This window comes from Ambystoma mexicanum, chromosome 5q (assembly GCF_040938575.1).
Source record: "Ambystoma mexicanum isolate Mex_15411 chromosome 5q, UKY_AmexF1_1, whole genome shotgun sequence".
NCBI classification, from domain to species: Eukaryota; Metazoa; Chordata; class Amphibia; order Caudata; family Ambystomatidae; genus Ambystoma; species Ambystoma mexicanum.
This window is the reverse complement of record NC_090933.1, coordinates 13013373-13026332: the sequence shown is the minus strand read 5'-3', so window position 1 is coordinate 13026332 and position 12960 is coordinate 13013373.

The window sequence follows — 12960 nt, the reverse complement described above, 5'->3', positions numbered from 1 at the left end:
TGGGGGAGACTCTGTAGCAGAATACACTCTCCCCCTTGAAAGGGGAGACTATGTACCAGAATAAACCCTCCCCCTTGAAGGGGAGACTCTGTATCAGAATAAACTCTCCCTATTGACAGGGGAGGTTTTGTATCAGAATAAACTCGCCCATTGATGGGAGATACTCTGTAGCAGAATACACTCTCCCCCTTGAAAGGGGAGACTATGTACCAGAATAAACCCTCCCCTTGACAGGGGAGATTCTGTAGCAGAAAAAAACTCTCCCTCTTGAAAGGAAACACTCTGTTCCAGAATAAACTCTCCCCTTTGAAGGAGACTCTGTATCTGAAGGAACTCTTCCACTTGACTGGACGGTTCTGTATCAGAATATACTCTACCCTTGATGTAGGAGATTCTGTAGCAGAATACACTCTGTATCAGAATAAACTCTCCCCATTGACGCGGGAGGTTTTGTATGAGAATAAACTCTCCTCTTAATGGGAGATTCTGTATCAGAATAAATTCTCCCCCTTCATGGAGGATGCTCAGTATCAGAATACAATCTCCCCTTGATGGGGAGACTCTGTAGCAGAAAAAACTCTCCCACTTGAAATGGGAGTTTCTGTACCAGAAAAAACAGGGTGCTCCTGAAGGGGAGATGCTGTGTCAGAATGAACCCTCCCCCTTGAAGGGGGAGACTCTGTATCAGAATAAACTGTGCCCCTTGAAGGGGATATGCTGTTTCAGAATATCCTCTCCCCATTGAAGGGGGAGACTCTATCAGAATAAACTCCCCCCCTTGAAAAATGAGACTCTGTATCAGAATAAACTCTCCCCGTAATGGGGAGATTCTATAGCAGAATAAACTCTCACCCTTGATGGGGGAGACTCTGTAGCAGAATACAGTCTCCCCCTTGAAAGGGAAAACTATGTACCAAATAAACCCTCCCCTCGGAAGGGGAGGCTCTGTATCAGAATAATCTCCCCCCCCTTGAAAAATGAGACTCTGTATCAGAATAAACTCTCCCCTTGATGGGGAGACGCTGAAGCAGAATAAACTCTCCCACTTGAAAGGGGAGTCTCTGTACCAGAAAAAAATGTGCCGCTTGAATGGGAGATGATGTGTCATAATAAACCCTCCCCCTTGAAGGGGGAGACCCTATCTCAGAATAAACTCTGGCCCTTGAAGGGGATATGCTGTGTCAGAATAATCTCTCCCCATTGAAGGGGAGATTCTGTAGGAAAATAAACTCTCCCCTTGATGGGGGAGACTCTGTAGCAGAATACACTCTCCCCCTTGAAAGGGGAGACTATGTACATGAATAAAACCTCCCCCTTGAAGGGGAGACTCTGTATCAGAATAAACTCTCCCTATTGACAGGGGAGGTTTTGTATCAGAATAAACTCTCCCATTGATGGGAGATACTCTGTAGCAGAATTCACTCTCCCCCTTGAAAGGGAAGACTATGTACCAGAATAAACCCTCCCCCTTGACAGGGTAGATTCTGTAGCAGAAAAAACTCTCCCTCTTGAAAGGAAACTCTCTGTTTCAGAATAAACTCTCCCCCTTGAAGGAGACTCTGTATCTGAATGAACTCTTCCCCTTGACTGGGCGGTTCTGTATCAGAATAAACTCTACCCTTGATGTGGGAGATTCTGTAGCAGAATACACTCTGTATCAGAATAAATTCTCCCCATTGACACAGGAGGTTTTGTATCAGAATAAACTCTCCTCTTAATGGGAGATTCTGTATCAGAATATACTCTCCCCCTTCATGGAGGAGGCTCAGTATCAGAATACACTATCCCCTTGATGGGAAGACTCTGTAGCAGAAGAAACTCTCCCACTTGAAATGGGAGTTTCTGTACCAGAAAAAACTGTGCCACTTGAAGGGGAGATGATGTGTCAGAATAAACCCTCACCCTTGAAGGGGGAGACTCTGTATCAGAATAAACTCTGGCCCTTGAAGGGGATACGCTGTGTCAGAATAATCTCTCCCCATTGAAGGGGAGATTCTGTAGGAAAATAAACTCTCCCCTTGAAGGGGGAGACTCTGTAGCAGAATACACTCTCCCCCTTGAAGGGGAGACTCTGTATCAGAATAAACTCTCCCTATTGACAGGGGAGGTTTTGTATCAGAATAAACTCTCCCATTGATGGGAGATTCTGTACCAGAATAAAGTCTCCCCCTTAAAAGGGGAGACTATTTACCAGAATACACACTCCTCCTTGAAGGGGAGACTCTGTATCAGAATACACTCTCCTCATTAACGGGGGAGGTTCTGTGTCAGAATAAACTCTCCCCTTGATGGGGGAGACTCTGTAGCAGAATAAACTCTCCCAGTTGAAAGGGGAGTCTCTGTACCAGAAAAAACTGTGCCGCTTGAAGGGGAGATGATGTGTCAGAATAAACCCTCACCCTTGAAGGGGGAGACTCTGTATCAGAATAAACTCTGGCCCTTGAAGGGGATACGCTGTGTCAGAATAATCTCTCCCCATTGAAGGGGAGATTCTGTAGGAAAATAAACTCTCCCCTTGAAGGGGGAGACTCTGTAGCAGAATACACTCTCCCCCTTGAAGGGGAGACTCTGTATCAGAATAAACTCTCCCTATTGACAGGGGAGGTTTTGTATCAGAATAAACTCTCCCATTGATGGGAGATTCTGTACCAGAATAAAGTCTCCCCCTTAAAAGGGGAGACTATGTACCAGAATACACACTCCTCCTTGAAGGGGAGACTCTGTATCAGAATACACTCTCCTCATTAACGGGGGAGATTCTGTAGCAGAAGAAATGTTCCCGCTTGAAAGGGGTGTCTCTGTACCAGAATAAACTCTCCCCATTGAAGGGGAAGACCCTGTAGCAGAATAAACTCTCCCCTTGATGCAGAGATTATATAGCAGAATAAACTCTCCCCCTTAATGGGGAGACTCTGTAGCAGAAAACACTCTCACCCTTAAAAGGGGAGACTACATAACAGAATGAACCCTCCCCCTTGAAGGGGACACTCTGTATAAGAATAAACTCTTGCCATTGATGGGGGAGATTCTGTATCAGAATAAACTCTCCCCTTGATGGGGGAGATTCTGTAGCAGAATAAACTCTCCCCATTGAGGGGGGACATTCTGTAGGAGAATAACCTCTCCCCCTTGAAAAAGGAGACTCTGCATCCAAATAAACTCTCCCCTTGACAGGGGAGATTCTGTAGCAGAAAAAACTCTCCCTCTTGAAAGGAAACACTCTGTTCCAGAATAAACTCTCCCCCTTGAAGGAGACTCTGTATCTGAATGAACTCTTCCCCTTGACTGGGCGGTTCTGTATCAGAATAAACTCTACCCTTGATGTGGGAGATTCTGTGGCAGAATACACTCTGTATCAGAATAAACTCTCCCCATTGACGCGGGAGGTTTTGTATCAGAATAATCTCTCCACTTAATGGGAAATTCTGTATCAGAATAAACTCTCCCCCTTCATGGAGGAGGCTCAGTATCAGAATACACTCTCCCCTTGATGGGGAGACTCTGTAGCAGAAGAAACTCTCCCACTTGAAATGGGAGTTTCTGTACCAGAAAAAACGGTGCCCCTTGAAGGGGAGATGCTGTGTCAGAATACACCCTCCCCCTTGAAGGGGGAGATTCTGTATCAGAATACACTGTGCCCCTTGAAGGGGATATGCTGTGTCAGAATATTCTCTCCCCATTGAAGGGGGAGAGTCTGTATCAGAATAAACACCCCCCTTGAAAAATGAGACTCTGTATCAGAATAAACTCTCCCCTTAATGGGTAGAGTCCATAGCAGAATAAACTCTCAACCTTGATGGGGGAGACTCTGTAGCAGAATACACTAGCCCCCTTGAAGGGGAGGGAGATTCTGTAGCAGAATAAACTCTCCCCCTTAAAAGGGAGACTATGTACCAGAATACACACTCCCCCTTGAAGTGGAGTCTCTGTATCAGAATACACTCTCCTCCTTAACGGTGGAGGTTCTGTATCAGAATAAACTCTCCCCTTTATGGGGGAGACTCTGTAGCAGAAGAAATGTTCCCGCTTGAAAGGGGTGTCTCTGTACCAGAAAAAACTCTCCCCATTTAAGGGGAAGACCCTGTAGCAGAATAAACTCTCCCCTTGATGCAGAGATTATATGGCAGAATAAACTCTCCACCTGAATGGGGAGACTCTGTAGCAGAAAACACTCTCACCCTTAAAAGGGGAGACTACATAACAGAATAAAACCTCCCCCTTGAAGGGAACACTGTATATGAATAAACTCTTCCCATTGATGGGGGAGATTCTGTATCAGAATAAACTCTCCCCTTGATGAGGGAGATTCTGTAGCAGAATAAACTCTCCCCATTGAAGGGGGACACTCTGTAGGAGAATAACCTCTCCTCCTTGAAAAAGGAGACTCTGCATCAGAATAAACTCTCCCCTTGACAGGGGAGATTCTGTAGTAGAAAAAACTCTCCCTCTTGAAAGGAAACACTCTGTTTCAGAATAAACTCTCCCCCTTGAAGGAGACTCTGTATCTGAATAAACTCTTCCTCTTGACTGGGCGGTTCTGTATCAGAATAAACTCTATTCTTGATGTGGGAGATTCTGTAGCAGAATACACTCTGTATCAGAATAAACTCTCCCCATTGACGCAGGAGGTTTTGTATCAGAATAACTTCTCCACTTAATGCGAGATTCTGTATCAGAATAAACTCTCCCCCTTCATGGAGGAGGCTCAGTATCAGAATACACTCTCCCCTTGATGGGGAGGCTCTGTAGCAGAAGAAACTCCCCCACTTGAAATGGGAGTTTCTGTACCATAAAAAACAGTGCCCTTGAAGGGGAGATGCTGTGTCAGAATAAACCCTCCCCCTTGAAGGGGGAGACTCTGTATCAGAATAAACTGTGCCCCTTGAAGGGGATATGCTGTGTCAGAATATTCTCTCCCCATATAAGGGGGAGACTCTGTATCAGAATCAACTCCCCCCCTTGAAAAATGAGGCTCTGTATCAGAATAAAGTCTCCCCTTAATGGGGAGATTCTATAGCAGAATAAACTCTCACCCTTGATGGGGTGGACTCTGTAGCAGAATACAGTCTCCCCCTTGAAAGGGGAAACTATGTACCAGAATAAACCCTCCCCCTTGAAGGGGAGGCTCTGTATCAGAATAATCTCCCCCCTTGAAAAATGACACTCTGTATCAGAATAAACTCTCCCCTTGATGGGGAGACGCTGTGGCAGAATAAACTCTCTCGCTTGAAAGGGGAGTCTCTGTACCAGAAAAACGGTGCCGCTTGAAGGGGAGATGATGTGTCAGAATAAACCCTCCCCCTTGAAGGGGGAGACTCTTGTATCAGAATAAACTCTGGCCCTTGAAGAGGATACGCTGTGTCAGAATAATCTCTCCCCATTGAAGGGGAGATTCTGTAGGAAAATAAACTCTCCCCTTGATGGGGGAGACTCTGTAGCAGAATACACTCTCCCCCTTGAAAGGGGAGACTTTTTACCAGAATAAACCCTCCCCGTTGAAGGGGAGACTCTGTATCAGAATAAACTCTCCCTATTGACAGGGGAGGTTTTGTATCAGAATATACTCTCCCATTGATGGGAGATTCTGTAGCAGAATAAATTCTCCCCCTTAAAAGGGGAGACTATGTACCAGAATACACACTCCCCCTTGAAAGGGGAGATCTGTGCCAGAATAAACTCTGCCCCTTGAAGGGGAGACACTGTGTCAGAATACACTCTCCCCATTGAAGGGAGACACTCTGTAGCAGAATAAAGTCTCCCCCATGAAAGGGGAGACTCCATGCCAGAATAAACTCTGCCCATTGAAGGGGGAGACTCTGCAGCAGAATATACTCTCCTCCTTGAAAGGGGAGACTATGTACCAGAAAAACCCTGTTATGCTCACCTTGTCTCTGCAGGGGCATCGGGAGCCTCGATATAGGGTGCTTGGATGTGTGCTGCTCAATGCTCACTCCTTCCAGACTCACTTTCCTGGCACAAATCCTATAGCAAGGGAACAAGAATTAGAGCGTAGCAGGGCCCCTCTAAGCCTCTTCTCCCAGTAACTTCCCCCCTTTCTCCTTTTCCCTGTTGACTGTTGCTCACCTGATAGTATTAGTAGGTGGGCTCTCCGTCCTGCTCTTCAGCAGGGGTGCAATGTCTGTGCTTGTCCTTTGTCCGAGTCCAGTTACTTCAATGGCTCGGAAGTGATGGACAGACCCAGTCCAGCTGTGGCACTGGCCTGTTGAATGTTGCAGTTCTTGTCGTGCTTGTGTCACAACCTTTGTGCCGCCTTTATGCGCAGCGTTTTTCCTTTGTCTTTAGTTCACTCTCTGCTTTCTTGCCTTTTCGCAGATTCGGCCGTGTTGGTGATGAGATGCCGTGGGATTGCACTGCTGCTGCGATGCAGATGTAAGTATCTCTCTTATGCTGTGAATAATACTGCACGTGTATGGATTTGTGCTGTTTTTAAATTGCTTGATTCGATTGATAATTGACTCTACCTTCCCTTCTGCAGGTTTCCGTTTGCATGGAAGTGGCGTTAAAACTGCTGAGGAAAGTATGCTAGTGCTGCTTTCCCTGCACGGTATGGTGGCGCTACGATTACTTCAATGCTTAATGTCTCTTTCTCTTCTTCCCTCCCCAGGTTTCTGTTCACGCTGATGTGGTGCTGTAAGTATCCAGGTTTGTATGTTCGTGCTGCTCTTGATGCACGATGCGGCCCTCGAATCCTTACTCACGATGGTTCGTCGCTGGATAGTTGTTCAGGATGCTGTGGACTCACTAGCAGATCGAGGATGCTGAAGACTTGATGCAGGTAAGCTGCGTGCTCTTGATGTCCGGTCTAACAATGTTTCTTCTTTCACAGGTCACGGTGAGCATCACGCTGCTGCTGCAGAATGACGCGAAGCAAGGCTCCAGGTGTAGGGTGTGGCTTATATAGGCAGCCACACCCAAACACCTCTAAACACTAGAGCACATGAATAGAAACTCAGGAACTAGTGAGTCAGCCATGTTAGGAGAACAGGAAGTGGTTCATTCATTACCCCAACCATGAGCTTGGTGCCAAAGGTGCCAAGACAGTGTCCATACTCCCTTCCTTTGCTTCTTGATGATCTCTCTTGGTCCGGCACTACTCACGGCCTTCCTATGTGATGTCCCCGTAATAGAGGAATGAAAGCAGCATGCCAGTGAATACTCTGGTTGTGGCAAAGTTGGCCTAGTGGTTGTGACAGCACTCCCCCCTAAGGTCCCTCTGAAGGACTGGTTCCCTCTTGGTCCTGGTTTGTCCGGGTTATTGCGGTGGAATCTTTTTATCAAACAGGCAGCATGATGGTGGTCTTTAGGTTCCCATGTCCTATCCTGGGGTCTGTATCCTTTACAGTCAATCAGGTAATATAACCTGAACCTGATTATCTTAGTGTCCAGGATGTCCTTGACTTCGTATTCCGTCTCCCCGTCTACCAAAATGGGAGGTGGTGCGCATATGATACTAGAGCCAGGCTGGACGGGTTTCAAATGGGAAACGTGAAATACCGGATGGATTTTCATGTTTGGGGGTAAGGTCAGCTTCATGGCAACCGGATTAATGATTGCTTCAATGGTGTAAGGCCCCTGGTATCTGGGGAGGAATTTCCGAGCTCCTTTCAGAAGAATATGTTTCGAGGCTCACCAAACTGCGTCCCCAACTTGGTATTTAGGCGCCATATCCCAATGTTGGTCTGCAGACTTCTTGTGTCTTTCTTTTGCTTTTGTTAGGTTTTCCATTGCATCCCTAAATACCTGAGTAATTGTGGTGTGCAAGGTCTTCACTGCCGCATTTCCAAGATGGATGTTCATGGGTGTCGCCCATATAGAACGTAGAACTGACTTTGTTCAGTGCTGGTATGTTTGGAATTATTGTAAGCATACTCTGCTATCCATAACATGTCCTTCCAAGTGCCTTTCGACTGATGTAACATGCACCTCAAATATTGCTTAAGCGTTTGGTTGGTGCATTCGGTCTGGCCGTCTGTCTGGGGATGGTGACTCGTAGACAGCCGAACGTCGGTTTGTGCAAACTCACAACTCCGTTTCCAGAATTTTTAAATGAATTGACTGCCTCGGTCAGAGATCAGTCAGTATCGAAGGGAATCCATGTAAACGGATGATCTGTTCTTGGAAGACCTTTGCCAATGCAGTTGCTGTTGGTAGGCCCTTCAGTGGTATAAAATGGGCCATTTTAGAGAATAAGTCTACCACGACTAAGATGGTGTTGTACCCTTTGCAGGGTTGAACATTTTTGTAATAAAGTCGAGTGACAATGTGTGCCATGGTGAAGGCGGTACTGCTAAGGGGCGTAGCAGGCCTGCTGGTCTTTTCTTCTGGGGTTTGTTCTGTGCACAGATCCCGCAGGAAGCTATGAATTGGGTTACATCCTTTCGCCAGGTTGGCCAACAATAGTTCTTTTCGATCTTTGACAATGTTTTGGATATCCCTGGTTGTCCTTCCATCAGCGTGTTGTGGTAGCTCGAGACGATTTGTTCCTGTAGGTTCTTAAGTGGAAGGTACAAACGTCCATGATAACACGTCAATCCATCTTCAACAGTGTATTGTGTGTCTTTGGTGGCCCATGTTTGTAGTTCCTTCTTATTCATGTGTCGCCGAACTTCAGTCTTCAGTTTTTCACGGGGAGAGGTTGTTAGGAGTAAACCCAAGATTTTCTCTTCTGGAATGATGGCTATGGGATCCGGTGTTGTATATGCGTTTTCACCTTCACCAAGGCGAGATAGGGCGTCAGCCTTCCCATTACGCACTCCGGGACGGTATGTGAGGACATAATCATATTCAGCAAAGAATAGAGCCCATCGAAGTTGGCGTGACGACTAGGCCACGGCTGACTTCAGATATTGTAAATTACGATGGTCTGTGATCACGGTAACCTTGTGTCGGGGCCCTAAAATGCAATTTCTCCATACCTTGAATGCTGACTTGATCCCAAGGAGTTCCTTTTCTGTGATTGCGTAATTTAACTCAGGTGCTGTGAATTTGTGAGACCAAAACGCCGCAGGATGTAACTGGCTGGTTTCTGGGTTCTTTTGCGAGAGGACTGCCTCCATGGCTATAATGAAAGCATCGGTTTCGACTACATACGGAAGGTTGGGATTCGGGTGTTGTAGTATCGGGGCTGAAGTGAACTTCTGTTTTGGGACTTGAAAGGCTTCCTCTGCCTCTGTAGACCAATGGAAAGGTTTATTTTTTTGAAGCAAGGATGTGATTGGGTGAACTATCTGTGAAAAGCCAGAGATGAAACGGCAATAAAAGTTCATGAAACCAAGAAAGCTCTGGACTCCTTTCACAGATGTTGGCAGGGGCCAATGGAGGATAGCATCCACCTTCCGGTTATCCATTCTAATTCCTTGAGGGGTGAGGATGAAGCCTAGAAACTCGACCTCTGAAACATGGAATGAACATTTTTTCAACTTGGCAAAGAGGCGATGCTGTCAGAGTTTTTGAAGGACAGCCCGTACGTGGGTGACATGGTCTTGCTCAGTTGCAGAGTATATCAAAATATAAACCAATGCACAGATATCAAGCAGTTCCCGCAGCACGTCGTTCATAAAAAATTGAAATGCGGCTGGGGCATTGCAGTGCCCAAAGGGCATAACCTGGTACTCGTAGAGACCATACTTAGTACGAAAGTCTGTTTTCCACTCATCTCCTTCTTTTATGTGTACTAAGTGATACGCCCCTCTAAGGTCTATTTTGGTATACATCTGTGCATCTTTCACCTGATCCAGGAGTTCCGGGATGAGTGGTAATGGGTATCGATTCTTTACTGTGACTTGATTTAGTGAACGATATTCAATGCAGGTCCTCAGGTCCCCATCCTTCTTGGGCACGAAGAAGAGGGGTGAGGCTGCCGGGGATTTGGATGGTCGAATGAAACCGTTTGCTAGGTACTGGTCCAGATATTCTCTTAAATTATGGTTCTCTTTTTCAGTTAGTGCGTAAATCGGGCTGCAAGGTATCTGTGCACCTGGTACAAGGTCGATCTGGCAGTCGTAAGGGCGATGGGGTGAAGGGCGATGGGGTGGAAGCGTGTTTGCCTGTTCCTTCCTGAAAACATCCTGAAAGCCACTATATTCAGAAGGCAACGTACCCGTCACACCCAATACTGCTTCCTTCTTGGTATAGACTCCATCGGTGTCCCTGGGTGAGATCCCTTCAAATAGCAGGTAAGCGCACACTCATCAGAGAAGGTAAGACTCTTAACACGCCAGTCAATGTAAGGATTGTGGGCCTTCAACCAGGGCATCCCCAGGATCACCTGGAATTGTGGTGCGCTAATATGGTCGAAGACGATATCCTCCCTGTGACCGTCCTGGCACAGAATAGTCACTACTTCAGTACAGTGGGTCACAGGCCCAGACGATAACTGAGTTCCGTCGACTGCTGTGACATTTTCTGTTGTCGCCTTCAGACGAATGGGAAGTCCAATCCTGTTTGCCAGATCCTGGTCTAAATAATTGCCGATGGCTCCACTATCCACGTATGCCTCCAGAGCATGCATTTGAGAGGGCTGTTGCTGGCAGATCAAGATTACTGGGATGACTAGATGAGAGGTCTGTGTGTTCTTCTCCTTGCTCGGCAAACAGACCCCTACACTTGCCGGTCACTGAAGTTATCCGAGATTTGCTCTTCACTTGACTTGTAATAGCACCTACCATCTTCCGGGTGGCTTAACCGGACATTCGCGCAGAAAATGCCCAGCCTTACGGCAATATAAACATAGCTGCTGTTGTCTCCTTTTTTCTTTTCATCCTTGGTAAGGGGACTCCGTACCCCACCTATCTCAATAGGTTCCGGATGGTTTTCCGGCTGCCTGGTCTAATTTTCTCAGGGTCATATATAGACAGTTCTTTTTTATGACCGAGCCCGGTCGGTTTTCCTGTCCTGCAACCGGTGATCCAATTGTACGGTTAGATCGATATATTCAGCCCAGCCGTCCAGGGGTTTCACCACTTGGGCTAAAATGACTTTGAGCTCTCCGGCCCCGGCAGAATGAGGTGATCCTTTTCTCCTCAGGCCATTTGGCCTCTGCGACCAAACTGTTGAAGGTAGCAATGTATGTTACATGTGTTAACAGGTCTTGGCCTCCTTGCCGGAGTGACAGCAGCTCGTTGTCCAATGCTTGGCCCCGAGTATGACAGGCAAATAGTTTTTCAAGTTCTCACTGAAAGCCCATGAAGTCCCGTAACAATTGATCATCCCTATTTACTAAGGGAATCGACCAATCCGCTGCACTACCTCCCAAGCAAGACAATACAAAGGCGACTTTTGCCGTAAGCTTCTGGGAGCACTCCTTGCCTACAAAGGAAGCGTAGGCAACATTGGTTCATGAATATGGTGTATTTACTCAAATCTCCCATAAACAGCTCAGGTAGCTAAGCTTGGCCTGCCTGTGTCTGAAGCAACTGCCTTGCCAATTTGTCTGTGAGATCCCGGTTTACCACCAGCTCCTTCCTTAGAGCATTAGTTTCTTGTTGTGGCGCATGTTCCTTGGCTCGTACGTCGCCCAACACTTGGGCTAGTTGGTCTACATCAGAGTTCTCCATGACACCCAGGCAGAGGTTCCGATAAGGCTTTGCATCCTGTTATGCTCACCTTGTCTTTGCAGGGGCGTCCGGATCCTCAATACAGGGTGCTGGGATGTGTGCTGCTCAGTCCTCACTCCTCCCAGACTCACTTTCGTGGCACGAATCCTATAGCAATGGAACAGGAATTAGAGCGTAGCAGGGGCCCTCTCACCCTCTTCTCTCTGTAACTTCCTCCCTTTCTCCTTTTCCCTGTTGACTGTTGCTCACCTGATAGTATTAGAGGTGGGCTCTCCGTCCTGCTCTTCGGCAGGGGCGCAATGTCTGTGCTTGTCCTTTGTCCGAGTCCAGTTACTTCAGTGGCTCGGAAGTGATGGCCAGACCCAGTCCAGCTGTGGCGCTGGCGTGTTCAATGTTGCAGTTATTGCCGTGCTTGTGTCACAACCTTCGTGCCACCTGTATGCGCAGCGTTTTTCCTTTGTCTTTAGTTCACTCTCTGCTTTCTTGCCTTTTCACAGATCCGGCCGTGTTGGTGATGAGATGCTGTGGGATTGCACGGCTGCGGCGATGCAGATATAAGTATCTCCCTTATGCTGTGAATAATGCTGCAAGTGTATGGATTTGTGCTGTTTTTAAATTGCTTGATTCGATTGATAATTGTCTCTACCTTCCCTTCTGCAAGTTTCCGTTTGCATGGAAGTGGCATTAAAACTGCTGAGGTAAGTATGCTAGCGCTTCTTTCCCGCATGGTATGGTGGCGCTACGCTCACTTCAATGCTTAATGTCTCTTTCTCTTTTTCCCTTTGCAGGTTTCTGTTCACGCTGATGCGGTGCTGTAAGTATCCAGGTTTGTATGTTTGCGCTGATCTTGATGCACGATGCGTCTCTCAAATCCTTACAATGGTTCGTCACTGGATGGTTGTTTAGGATGCTGTGGACTCACTAGCAGATCGAGGATGCTGAAGACTTGATGCAGGTAAGCTGCGTGCTCTTGATGTCCGGTCTAACAATGTTTCTTCTTTCACAGGTCACGGTGAGCATCACGCTGCTGCTGCAGAATGACGTGAAGCAAGGCTCCAGGAGAAGGGTGTGGGTTATATAGGCAGCCGCACCCAAACACCTCTAAACACTTGAGCGCATGAATAGAAACCCAGGAACTAGTGAGTCAAACATGTTAGGAGAACAGGATGTGGTTAATTCATTAGTCCAACCATGAGCTTGGTGCCAAAGCCACCAAGACAGTGTACATACTCCCTTCCTTTGCTTCTTGATGATCTTTCTTGGTCCGGCACTACTCACGGCCTTCCTATGTGATGGCCCCGTAATAGAAGAATGAGAGCAGCATGCAAGTGAATACTCTGGTTGTGGTGAAGTTGGCCTAGTGATCGTGACAAACCCTCCCCCC